General features: G+C 44.6%; 1 protein-coding gene and 2 non-coding genes across 3 annotated transcripts in view; all 3 read left to right on the top strand.

Moving 5' to 3' along the window:
* Positions 1-13,209, top strand: part of LOC140189013 (uncharacterized) — a 1,003,756-nt gene that overhangs the window by 47,737 nt on the left and 942,810 nt on the right. The window lies entirely within an intron of this gene.
* Positions 4,413-4,484, top strand: trnaa-ugc (transfer RNA alanine (anticodon UGC)). The gene has a single exon. It is a non-coding gene; the product is annotated as a tRNA-Ala (tRNA).
* On the top strand, positions 10,226-10,307 carry trnas-aga (transfer RNA serine (anticodon AGA)). The gene has a single exon. It is a non-coding gene; the product is annotated as a tRNA-Ser (tRNA).

Genomic DNA, 13,209 nt, shown 5'->3' with positions numbered 1-13,209 from the left:
TTTGATTTACGAAACTGACCCTTTCCCTCCCAGAGGCAGACTCTTGATATGAGTTGTTTCTCTGGTCTGGGAATGAGTTCCCAAATATTAAATTGAAATTATAACTGCTGGTGAATCTCACATCCACACAAACAACACACACACAGACAAACATACACACACACACACACACACACACCAGAGGCGCGCGCGCGCAAACACACACACACACGCACACGCACACACACACACACACACACACACGCGCATTTACGCTGGAAAACTGAAAGTGTAAATGTGACAACACAGAGGGGATATAAAAAAAACAGGTCTGGAAATACCTCAGAGGACCTGTCTAAATATTCGTTGCATGCGGACATCAATAAATATGCAATGGTCATAACCTCCTGGCAGCGTGTTATGCCTTTGAAGAGACGGTGCTGTGGAAGACAACACCGTAAGAAGCAGTGGAAACATTTTAGGTAGTTGAGCTATCACGGAAGTAGCATTATAGGAGTGAGTTGACAAACTCAGCTCACGAAATTAAATGAAAGAAGTGAGAAGGGAATCTATGCCAAAAGCCAAGTGAGAGCGCAGTGCGGATGGAGAGGGACGAGAGAGCAGCAGCGAGGGAAGGATGAAGGAGGAAATATAACTTCCTCAGTGTTATCATTTCATTTCTCTCTCCTGGGCCCGGCACATGCCTCCTGTTACAAAGAAGGCACGGCAGCGCTCCACATGTCATCTAAAAGTTTGACAGACTTCAATAGATGTGTGGTGGAGAGTATATTGACTGGTGGCAAGAGGACCTGGCATGGAACCACCAGTGTCCTTGTACGGAAAAGCCCAGAAAGCGTAATGGATAGAGCCCAGTCCAGCACAGTTATGCCTCTCCCCACCGCTGAGCGCATCTACACGGAATAGAGGGCCGCGGCCATGCAGGTCATACTCTCTTCACACAGCTCCATCAGGAAGGAGGTAACACATCAACAGGTCCATCACCCCGCAACCATCAGACTCCTGAAGAAGAATGGATAGCTTCATTTACCCAACACTGAACTGTACCCACAACCCATAAACTCACTTTCAAGTCTGTTCATGTTCTCGGCATTTATTGATTATTTATTTATTATTAATATTTCGTTTGTTCTTTATTATATTTGCGTAGTTTATAGTCTTTTGCACATTGCTCGTTTGCTGTCTTTCTTGAGTGCGGTCTTTCATTGATTCTATTGTGTTTCATTGTATTTACAGTGGATGCTCATGTGGTTACGAGTATATACTTCGGTAATAAATTTCGTTTAATCTTTCAACTTTGAACCTTAGGGAGATGAATGCATTTGGTGAGATGCGGATGCTGTTTCACGCTGTTGGGCAGGAGGTGAAAAGATTGGCGCAGACCCACAGCTTTATTCTCTGGGACAGGATTGTGGCAGAGGACTGCACCGAACGGAATGCATTATCTACGGAAATAGAAGACAGGAATCTGTGGCATTCATTGCTGAGGAAGCCAAGTGATTTGTATATTAAAAACGGACGGCTCTGGTGGTAAAGTTACTCGGTCTATTTAAAGCGGACGTAGGTAAGTTCTTAAATATTAAGAGTGTCACACATTATGGGAAGACGGCAGGAGAATAGGGTTGGGAGGGATAATAAATCAGCCACGATCGAATGGAGGAGCAGACTCCATGGGCCCAGTCGCATAACACTGCTCCTGTGTCTGATGCTGTTATTGACTGATAGCATTGATTCTGAGATACTGTATTCATGCGGATCATTGTGTCCAATTGTTCAAAGAAGATTTAAACAAATTTATCAACTGTAGTAATGAAACTGAATTAACATTACTTCGAGGTAAACTGTGCACTAAACCTCTGCACTATACCAGAAATTGACAGTTACAGATTGAACCCCCACGCTCTCAATTTGTGCCAGAGACTGATGGATACAGAATGAACCCCACACACTCACACTGTACCAGAGACTGACAGGTACAGAATGAACCCCACACACTCACACTGTACCAGAGACTGACAGGTACACAATGAACCCCACACTCTAACACTGTACCAGACAGCGAGAGGTACAGAATGAAGCCCACAGTCTCACACTGTACCAGAGACTGACGGGTACAAAATGAACTCCACATTCTCACAATGTACCAGAGACTGACTGGTACAGAATGAATCCCACACTCTCACAATGTACCAGAGAATGACAGGTACAGACTGAACCCCACACTCTCACACTGTACCAGAGACTGACAGGTACAGAATGAACCCTCAGTCTCATTTGCACCAGAGACTGACAGGTACAGAATGAACCTCCAGTCTCACCTACACCAGAGATTGACAGGTACGAAATGAAACCCACACTCTCACACTGTACAGAGAGTAATGTGTACAAATGTTTTTGACCTGCCTGTTTTGTGAAACGTACTCAAATTTACTGATAAACCCTGCACCATGCCTACTTGTTACCTCTTGAATAAATCCACGCATCACTTGATCGTGACTCGTCTCTGCCTTTCTAAAATGAGATTACACTGTACCTGTGTCCTCTCAAACTGAATGCGAACATTGTATTTACCTCTTGACTCCCAACTCAAGCTGCAAGTCAGCATTTGGGGAATCCTGCACAAGGGCACCTAACTCCATTTGTACCTAATGTCTGAATTGTCTCCTTATTGAAAAATCAGTTAACAAGAAAATAATTTATTTGTAAAATAATGCTTATTAATGGACTCCAACATCATGTTAAACACTGAAATCAGGCCATATGGTTGTTGCCCCCTTCCATTCTTCGAAAGGTGGAGAGAGAGTTTCAATTTTCCACTTTCCAGAAACATTTCTGAATCTAGTGATTCTTGAAAAGATGCACCATCTGTTCAGCTACCTCTTTCATATCTCTGCAATGAAGTCCATCCGGCACAGATGAATCCGCTTCCCAAGCGCGTCAGCCTGTTCAGTTATGGGAGGCGACGGGACGACACAAAGTGACTGGGGCGTCGAGGCGAGGAACAGGTGGATACGCGGGACAAAATTGTTCAAAAGACTGGGGAATGTATCGCCCCATGATTAACTCGGTTGTGTGATACAGATACAGATACGGTGTCTCTGGCCATGGAGAACAACGACCTGCTCCTTCTTTCTGCAGAAAGTGACATCAATAGCCAGCGGTGGAATGAGAATGATGTGCTTACATATTTTGACAGTTTTGAGGATTTCGCCCTCTTCGATAGACTGGGACACGAGTGTTCACCTTGATAGACCAGGGACGAGGGACGCATGATGCTTTAATCATGCAAAGAATGCAAACAACACTTAAAGGGCAAATTAGGAGAGGAAAGGAAAGTATAAGTTTGCTTTGGCAGACAACTGGAAGGAGAATCCCAAGGGATTCTACAGATATATTAAGAGCAAAAGGATAGCAAGGGAACAACATTGGCCTTCACGATGGTCAGCGTGGACATCTGTAAATGGAACCAAAGGAGATTAGGGAGAACGTAAAAGAATATTGTTTTACTTTAATTTTCTCAGGAAACGGACGCACGATCTATATAACTAAGGTAAAACATTAGTGAGGTTATGGGCAATACTCTGATTGCAAAAGAGGGGGCAAATTGGGGTGTAAATACCTCATGGCCTCGTAAGGTATCCCTTTGTCCTTGTTGAAGGTTAGTGCAGAAATAGCAGGGGCGATTCTCAATTCGGTCTGGCACATAAATACCTCTGCAAACCAGGGATTGTTTGCTGGACTGTTCCGTTCCCTTCCTGCCTGAAACCTTCGCCTGCATCCTCGTCAGTATCCCCATCAAGTTCAACCGCTGGAGTGAGAGTGGAGCATTGCTGCGCCAAGGGAAGAAACTATCTATCGTTGAGTTTGGAATTGTCTCTTTGTGTCCCCGTGTTTAGTGTCCGTGCTCCCTTTCTGCTGCCGTACCTAGATACAATATGCGACAAAAGCTTCTCTTTCATACTATTCATAGACATCATATCATTACACAGTTCCTTGAGAGAGAACAAGGAAAATAAATAATAAAATGCAGAATAAAGTGCAACAGCGACAGAGAAAGCACAGTGCGGGTAAACAATAAGGTGAAGTGTCATAACAGGTAGATTGTGAGGTCAAGCGTCCATCTTTTTTCACAAGGAAACCATTCAATAGACAGAACAGCGAGATTGAAATTATCCTTCAGAATGTGGTACGTGTTTCCTTTTTCGTGATCATTCTGCTGGAGTCTAATTGGTTTCATTCCACAAAAATTATCATGGTGTTTAAGAAGAGAACTGCACAAGGATTAAGTATGATCGCACTGGATGGTGCAGCAGACTCGGCGCCTAATGACTGTGGCCATCAGACACTATCTGTGTCGCACTGCTCAATTGTGATATGCAGGAATGTTTGAACCTGAACACTTCTGCATTTTAAGTGGGGATGTAGCTCAGTGGAAGAGCGCATGCTTTGCATGTATGAGGTCCCGGGTTCGATCCCCGGCATCTCCACGCTGGTGAGCATTGAATTTTGAACATTGCAAAACGCAAACCCAATCGTCAGGTTTGCAGTCAGCACAATGATGCGTTGAGTCTCAACGTGGACAAAACTAAAGAGATGATTCATTAGGCCAGGGGACCGCTCATTACCGCAAATAAACGGCTCCTCAAGAGAGAGAGAGTGGACCACCAAACCAGCGCTCTGAACGCCACAAAGAACAGCAAGAAAGCGCACCGGTGTGTCCACTTCCTGGCTTCAGTGAGACCTCCCCAACCCCTCTTCAATCTGTTTTTATTTCACAGGAGCATCATTGAGCGAGCTCTAACCAGTTGGTAAACCGTCTGGTACGAGAATCGCAGGACATCCGACGGCAGGACTCTACAGAGGAGAGAGAGGACTGCTGACAGCAGCTCACTTTCACATTCAGACCCAGTGATTTGCGGACTATTGAAAACTGACGGAATTCTGACCTTCATTCGATCATATGGACGGATTGGGAGGTGAACGAGACTCGGGTTTGGACAAAATAATTCCTGGAGTGTGGGTGTATTCTCCGCTGCACCTCAGACTGCGGTCGCTGCTCGTTATGTCGGAGACTGACCGAAATAGCATACACAAATGGAGGAGAAATTCAGCGGGCCAGGCGGCATCTCCACAGGAAACACCGACTGTTTACTCCTCCCCAGAGATGCTGTCTGACCCGGTGATTTGCTCCGGCATTCTGTGCTCGGGATTTCCAGCACCTGTGTTTATAGCCTAAATAACAGCCCGCTGACAGAGAGAAGGAAGGCAAGGAGACACAGAGGGAGATAACCAGCGTGTCTGACTGCAGGGCCGTAGGAATAGGGTCAGAATGATAATGAAAATCAGATCCGTTGCTGAAATGTCGGGTCGAGATATCCGGCTGGGTCGGAGCACAGAGACCGGATAATAACCGGACGGGGCAGGAAGTGATGAAAAGGGAAAGGAGGACGGGGAGGAAGGTAAAAGCGTGAGAGAGACACGAGGGAAATTAGACAGGGAAAATAATCCAACAAACAAAACAATAGATAATCGGGGTAAAGCGTCAAAATTAACAAATAGAAAGACAGGAGAAGAACAGAGATATTTACCTATCAGCAGAATAGCGCAGCGGGAATGTGCTGGGCCTGTTATGCAGAGGCCGACACATCGAACCCATCGTCTGCTATTCTTCAACAGAATTTTTTTTTACCGCAAATCGCCGTCACGTCACCTGTGTACACAACACACGTTTAACTTAAAAAAGAAAAACTTGTACTTCTAACTGAAATTTCCGTCCACTCACTTCATCACTTTCTGAGATTTGTTGAGAACGTCGCGGGTAAAACGACAATTGCTGTTGTGCTCAGCGTTTGTCTAACACATCTTGTTCTCCGCTGCATGAAGCTGTGTCTGGTATTGAATAGATTGAACAGAAAATACTGGAAACACTCATCACCTCAAGAAACATTTGTGAGTGATGAAACAGGATTACGCTTTCTGATCTTGACACTTAATTAGAAATGATGAGAGAAGAAGATAGTTTTCTGTGTCAAAGAAGGTGAGACGATGGGTGGGAAGTGAAACGGGGGACATCTCTGATAGGGCGACCCCAATTTACGATGACGGTAAGACAAATAGGGAAGAGAAAAACTGGTCTAAAATGGCAGAAGAACGACGGGCAGAAATGTCATTTCATAGAGAAGGAAGTGATGTGGCTGAGTGATTCCAGACCGAGGCGTTTATGTGACAAGTGCTGAAAAACAGGTATAAACTCATGGCGATCGCCGGGAATCGAACCCGGGTGAGCTGATTGAAAGGCAGCTGTGCTCATCCCTATACCACTGTCGCTCCATGTTGCGGGAGTTTCGAGTAGCGAAGCGGCTCCCATGCGCCATGTGATTCCACCAGATCCCGAGCCGCTCTCTGTCGGATCAATCCTCACTCTGCAGCAGGTTTTATTCCTGCAAATGGCGCCGGCCTCACGCATCAGCAAATGGGAAAGAAAATTCTGATTGTCCATGTTCTTTAGAAAAGCCGATGAATATGTAAGTATGAGTTGAGTTTAGGAATAAATAAAATAACCACCAACAACCACATTGCTGGGATTATACTGTAATTCTCTCCATAGCTGGTAAAATTCTGAGGAGCAGATCTGCTGGCAAATCACACAGAAATGTCATTTTGTAGATAGGATTACAGCAATCAGACATTTCAACTTCTCCAAAATTAACCAGATCATTTTATAGGCAAGATAAGAAATGGAATTTTTGAAGAGTATTTTTGTTCCTGTCCATCGATAGTCCTATCAAACTAGGTTAGGAAATTCACTCTGTAAATACAGTAATCAAAACTCGCACTTCATTGTCTCTGCATAAACACCAACGTAACTGTGTCGACAACGGGCCAACAACTTAGAACAGGAATTCTGCTGTTCCCGCTATACCAATACTCACTCAGACTAATTTTCTCATCTATATCACCAAACTAGGGCATCTCAGTTGGCCAAGTGATCCACCCTTTCTTCTCTCAGTCACCGACTTGGGAGTTCTTCCTTGCGATGGTGGGTTTCTAGAAAGAGTTATTGCTGCTAGCACATTCGAAGTTTCCACTTTTATATTCATATTTTCCAGTTCAGTTATCCCATTCCAGTGTCATTGACTGTAGGCCATCTGATTGGCTTGAATTCTCCTGTTTGTTGACTCTGCTCCAGGTCAGTAACCATTAATTGCCCTCTTCCCAGCAAGCGTCAATCGGTAATTTATGGCTCTTTGTTCCCTTCAGGAACCAGTTTGTGTCATGGTCCGCTCCGTGAAGTCTGCATTCCGGTTCACAGTCCAGTCCGTGGACTCAGGACTCCCGGTCTTCCAAATGTCCCTTGTTTTGATTGAGTTAATCATAGGCACCTGTTTCCCATCTTGTGGCTTGGAATATAAGTAGCCTTGGGGTTGAGTGCGGGCTGTTGGTTTGTCTTGTCATGATCCCCTGGGAGCAACCTGCCTGTGAAAGGCTCGAGCGTCCACTTCCCATCTTAAGGTCGCGTTGGAGAACCATCTCTTCATGGAGCCTTGCTGTCGGTAGTCGGAGCTGTCTTTGCGGTATGGATTCGGCTGTTTCCAGGGCCAGCTGAGTGGCTGCCAGCCACTCCGAGCTATGTACGGATCCGGTTGTTTCTGTAGCCAGCTGAGGTTGCTGGCCGAACTGCGACTCGGAGCAACCCCGATGCAGAGGTGGAACTTTCTGTAGTTCTTTGGTGTTTATCTCTTCTTGTCCTTGCCTCCGTGGGGGTAAGTCAAGCCGTTTCTTCCGTTGCCTGCGGGGAGATCTGTCTTGTCTTGTCCACGCCTCCGTGGGGTAAGTCAGGCAGTTCTGCCGTTGCCCTGCATGGGGTCCTGTCCTGTCCTGTCTTGTCTTGTCTTGTCTTTGCCTCTGTTGGGTAAGTCTGACCGTTCTGCCGTTACCCGACAGATGGACGCGTCCCACCTTGGTGTGCAGATGAAGTTGAGTTCTGGCTTGTCTGAGGATAAGTCCCGGCTCTCTGTCTATGTACTGTCCTGTCTCATGTTTGTGTCGTGTTAAAGATGAGTCCCGGCTTTTCGAAGTATAAATCCCGGCTCTATGTTTATGTACAGTTCGCAGTCTGTCTCCGAGTTTCAGCCTTCGAGTTATCAGCCTCTGCAGGCCTCAAGAACCAAGAGCCAAGACCCCAGCCTGAAGGCCTCAAGAGCCAAGTCCAAGACCCCAGCCTCAAGCCCCTAGACTCTAGACCCCAGCCACGTCTTGTCCTGTAGTTTTGTCCTGTCCTTGCCTGGTTCTAGGGCCCGAGCCCTAGTCCAGACTCAGGTTCTGGCTCTTTGTCCAGTCTCTGGCTCGGAGCCCAAGGCTAGGCTCCTAGTGCTTAGTTCCTTGTCCGGGTTCCCTGTCTTGTCCATGTCCTAACCCAAGTCTGTGTTCTCGTTCGTGCTCGTTTGCATCCTGTCACGTCCCTGCCCTAGTCAAGTCCTGTTCCTTGTACTTCAGTGTCTGTGTCTTCCTGTTGGGTCCACCATCTACGCCAACCGCCCCCCTCCCCCCGCCATTGTGACAGTTTCAATCACTCCAGGCAGGGATTGACCCCAACATTCACACATTTGCATGTTATATTATATCAAATACACTTCACAATAACTTCTAATTTGGAAAAGATTTCTTAACCCGCAATTTACCTGAAGCAACGTTGTGTTTTCTTTAAAATACCAAAATTTTCAGCTCATAAAATGGAAGATGTAAAACGGTTCCACAAAATTACATATTCACTTCCAAGTACATGTCTGGTACAAAGATACTTGTTCTGTCTGCTTCTACTGTCCTTGAGCCGTTCGAGTTCTATGTTATGTTACATATTTGAAATCTTCCGTGGCCAACATCTCCTCCTTTTCCATCCACGGAAAATTCTGGGGATCACATTACTCTGTCTCAGTGAATATAGCACAAAAGGAACAGCAGAATTCATGACTATATCAAAAAATACCGATAAGGATTTAAAAATAATGTCATAACAAAAGCGTGAAGAAACATGATAACGTAACTAATTTCATACCATATATCAAGGAATTTAACAGGAATTAATAATTTTAAAATAGAACATAGCTATAAGAAATTAAACGATCAACAAAAAAAAATTTAGAATGGCATGTGCTTTTCAAACACTGAACTTATTAAAATTGGCCTAAAAAAAAACAACACCGGGCGAAATACCTTGTGTAACCATCAGAACAAAGAGCAAAGCAATAATAACATGGGAAGTAAAACATATCCATTTAAACCTCAGTTCCAAACTTTATTCCAAAAGGGATGGATTCTGCAAAACGTCATTAACTAAACCCACATAATATTTAATAGTCTTGGATAACAGAGCCCATAGTTTAATAACATTTTGAAAACATTAAAAACCAAAAAAAAACTTTGCAACTTAGTTCCCTTCTTGTCAGATATGCTTGAAGTATCAATGCGATGAGTATTATTCACCACACCAAGCAAATACCAACATACATTAGCCTCATTTCCTTTACACACTTCGTCCTACATGCAACCTTCAGTGGAGCCTTCGACCATTCTGAGGCCACTCATTAGCAGAATTCCAACACCAATCGCTTCTGAAGAGCAGCGTGTTTTAATTACTACTGTGTGTTTAATCCATTGATGGATTATCTACCTTGGCTTGTTCACAACAGCTGTCCAGACTGCAGCCAAGTTAGAGGCAACTGAAAAACAACGTAGTCCAAAAAATACACAACACCCAGTGCTGAATTGTTTATTCCCCAGTAGGCTCAACCAAACAGATATCTCGGAGGCATTCCATGCATTCGTCAACTTGATTTTCCATCTATATGCTTTTTGAAATACTCCCTCTGACGTAATCTGACCTTTCTTACATGTTTTTTTCTGTCTCCCACTGTAAATTGTAGACCAGATCCGTGGCTACAATCCGAAAGCCTATAAAATACTCCCATCAGGGTCGTCTTAGCCGAGGAGTTTCTTAATCCCCGCAGAAGGATTCTACATCTCCCGATCCTGCTCTGCTCTGACTGAGACTCCATCCAATTCAGTGCACTGATTTCCTGGTGAAAGGTCATTGAGCTGAACGTGAATTCGGTTTCTCTTTTCTCAGACGCTAACAGATCTGCTGAATATTTCCAGCAATCCCCGATTTTAGTTCAGGATCAACCCTGTTTATCTGACTCCGGGATTTGAATCCAGCTGTGAAGAACTTGTAGTCGTGGCCGAGTGGTTAAGGCGATGGGCTAGAAATCCATTGGGGTTTCCCCGCGCAGGTTCGAATCCTGCCGACTACGTGTTTATATCGGTTTTGACGCCTTGATTCCTCTCACGGATGCAGATTGTAAAAAGCCAGTCGAAACACCGATCTGTGTTCGCCGCCTCCAAAACCAGAAGTGCACCTGAAGTTCCGCTTTTATTCAGCTGGGCTCTACGACGCAATCCATCAGCGCGTTCGGCACTGTATCCGAAATGCTGGTGGTTCCAGCCTATTCAGGGACGCTGTTGATCCAGTGGCTTTCGCTGTACGCTCCGTGTGTTCCTAATACAGTCATTAAAAACCCACATATAGAAAACAGAACACTACCACGACCTGTCTTGCTTACATTCATGTTGACATAAACTTAATATATTGTACATGGACGATCAAACCAACAGAAACTCTTACAGGGCACCAGTGTATTTCATGTTTAAATTTATGTTATCGCCACTTGAACCAGAAGGATCAATTCACTGAACTTCACTCATACCAACACTGACTGTTTCCACAACTCACTTTGAAACTAGACATTTCGTGCTAGAGACATTTTTGCTTTGTTGTTGTTGTTATTACTTTCTCAGCTCACGCTAGCCTGAAGTACGGGGGTGCTGAAGCACACTCATTCTTCAATAACTCCGGACTTCGGGCCATTCTACTGGTGTATAGTATAGTGGTTTTCAGCAGATTTACAGAAATATTGCTTTGCTGGCCTAACTGTTTAATGCTATTGTGTAGTGACTTTGAGATGATAGTTGTTGATATTACCATTGGGACAATATATACCCTGTTCATGCTCGATCGTCTTTCAGTTTCTTCTTTCAATTCAGTATAGTTCTGGTGCTTTTCACTTGTTAATTGTTGTAGGTTATGTGTGCTTGCAATGGCTATATCGATTATGTACGTTGTAATTGCCTTTTAATCCAGTAATATTATATATGCAGACGGTTATTATAGATTGTCCTGTAATGGATCAGTCATAAAATAATTGTACGACTCTGACCCTAATCTAGAACAGGGTTGTACTTATAGTAAGGTTTATGAGTTTGCATTTTAAAGCAGTGATGTTTGTCAATTGACTGTCCCTGTGTAAGCAATCAGATTGAGTTAAACTGCTGCTCCATCCTGTAATGTGTTGGATTGTTTCTGGTGTCTCTTGTCATTTTCTGCAATTATCGACTTTAATTTGTTGGGCTTTTATTATGGATTTGTAACATTTTTGTGTTAAACACCTGGCCCTGTAATGCCACAACGAACCCCTCTGTTTCTGGGAAGATGTCTCCAACTCTGACCCAAGCGTTCCACGTCTCCTTCACACCCTGTCTGCTCAGATTATGGGGATGTTTTCCATGGAGGGTTGCTGCTCCATTAGTTAACTTTATTTGATTATTATTTTGCGTTTTTGTACTTTCAGTCTGTTATGTTTTCTGCATTGATTGTCCGTCTTGTGTGCACTCTTTCATTGATTATATTTTGTTTCTTTCACTTACTGTGAATCCTCTCGAGAATATGCATCTAATAGTAGCATATTTGTGCTTTGATACTGAATTTACTTTGAACTCTGAAGTGTTCTGCGCTGCTACACAGGACCCGGACCCTCGGTTCCCTCCAGTGGCCGGTCGCTGGTACTGCCTCACGGATCTCACTGCGACTCTCCGGGTCGTTTTGTGAATCCAGGAGCAGGGACGTTTCGCTTCTTGTTCACATCAACGTGCAAGTTAAATAAAGCGGCGACTTGCTGCTCCTCTGCGAAGTTCACGGGTCGGTCACATTTGTAGAAAGGGAAACAGATAATGTTTCAGGCGGAGCCCCATTCGTCACCACTAGGAAAGAGAGAAAATAAGGTATTTTTCAGTTTCAGACAAAGTGGGCGAACATGATCAGGCAGAAGAAAAGCCGCGGATCTGGTGAGACCAAGTGAGTGACTGACTGTTATCATCGGGACTTTTGTTTCTATGTTATATGTACAACAGAACTGTGGGGAATGCCCAGGACAGCAGTCTATGGCAATGAAAGGAGTGGGGGGGTGGGGGGGAAGGAATCAAAAACCAGGTGGGCGGCGATCAATGATGGGTATCTTTTGGCACAAGAATCAGAGTAACGCACACAAAACACTGGGGCATCTCAGCAGGTCAGTCAGCATCTATGGAGAGGAATAAAAAACCATGTTCCTTCATCAGTACTGGAAAGGAAGGTGGAAGAAGCCAGAATAAGAGAGTCGGGGAAGAGAAGGGGTTCACGCTACAAAGTGATAGGTGAAGCCAGATGAGGAAGGAGGGTAGATAACTTGGGGAAAGGAGATTGAAAACTGGGAGGTGACAGGTGAGGAAGGAGGGTAGATATGGGAAAAGGGGAGTATTGAAAACTGGGAGGTGATAAGTGAAGCAATTTGATGAAAGAATGTAGATATGTAGGGGAAAGGGGAGATTGAAAACTGGGAGGTGACAGGTGAGGAAGGAGGGTAGATATGTTGGGGAAAGGGGAGATTGAAAACTGGGAGGTGATAAGTGAAGCAATTTGATGAAAGAATGTAGATATGTAGGGGAAAGGGGAGATTGAAAACTGGGAGGTGATAGGTGGAGCCAGTTGAGAACAAGAGGTAGATATATTGGGGACAGTGCAGTATTGAAAACTGGGGGCCATAGGAGAAGCCAGGTTAAGATGGAAGTTAGATATGCTGGGTAAAGAGGAATATTTGAGAGGCTGGGCGGTGATTGGTGGAAAAGGAAAAGGGTTGAAAGGCAGAAATCAGTTTGGAGGGGCGGGTTGACTAGAGAGAGGCGGTAAACATGTGGGGAAACGTGAAGACTCAAGAGGGAATCCGGAACAGAAAATTAAAGCAAAAGGAGGAGAATGGAGAGATTAGCGGGTTAGAGTAATCGACGTTCATTCCATCAGATTGAGGGCTACCCAGACGGAATATGAAGTGTTGCTCCTCCATC

The sequence above is a fragment of the Mobula birostris genome, chromosome 28, assembly GCF_030028105.1.
Source record: "Mobula birostris isolate sMobBir1 chromosome 28, sMobBir1.hap1, whole genome shotgun sequence".
NCBI classification, from domain to species: Eukaryota; Metazoa; Chordata; class Chondrichthyes; order Myliobatiformes; family Myliobatidae; genus Mobula; species Mobula birostris.
This window is presented reverse-complemented; position numbering and strand designations above follow the sequence as displayed.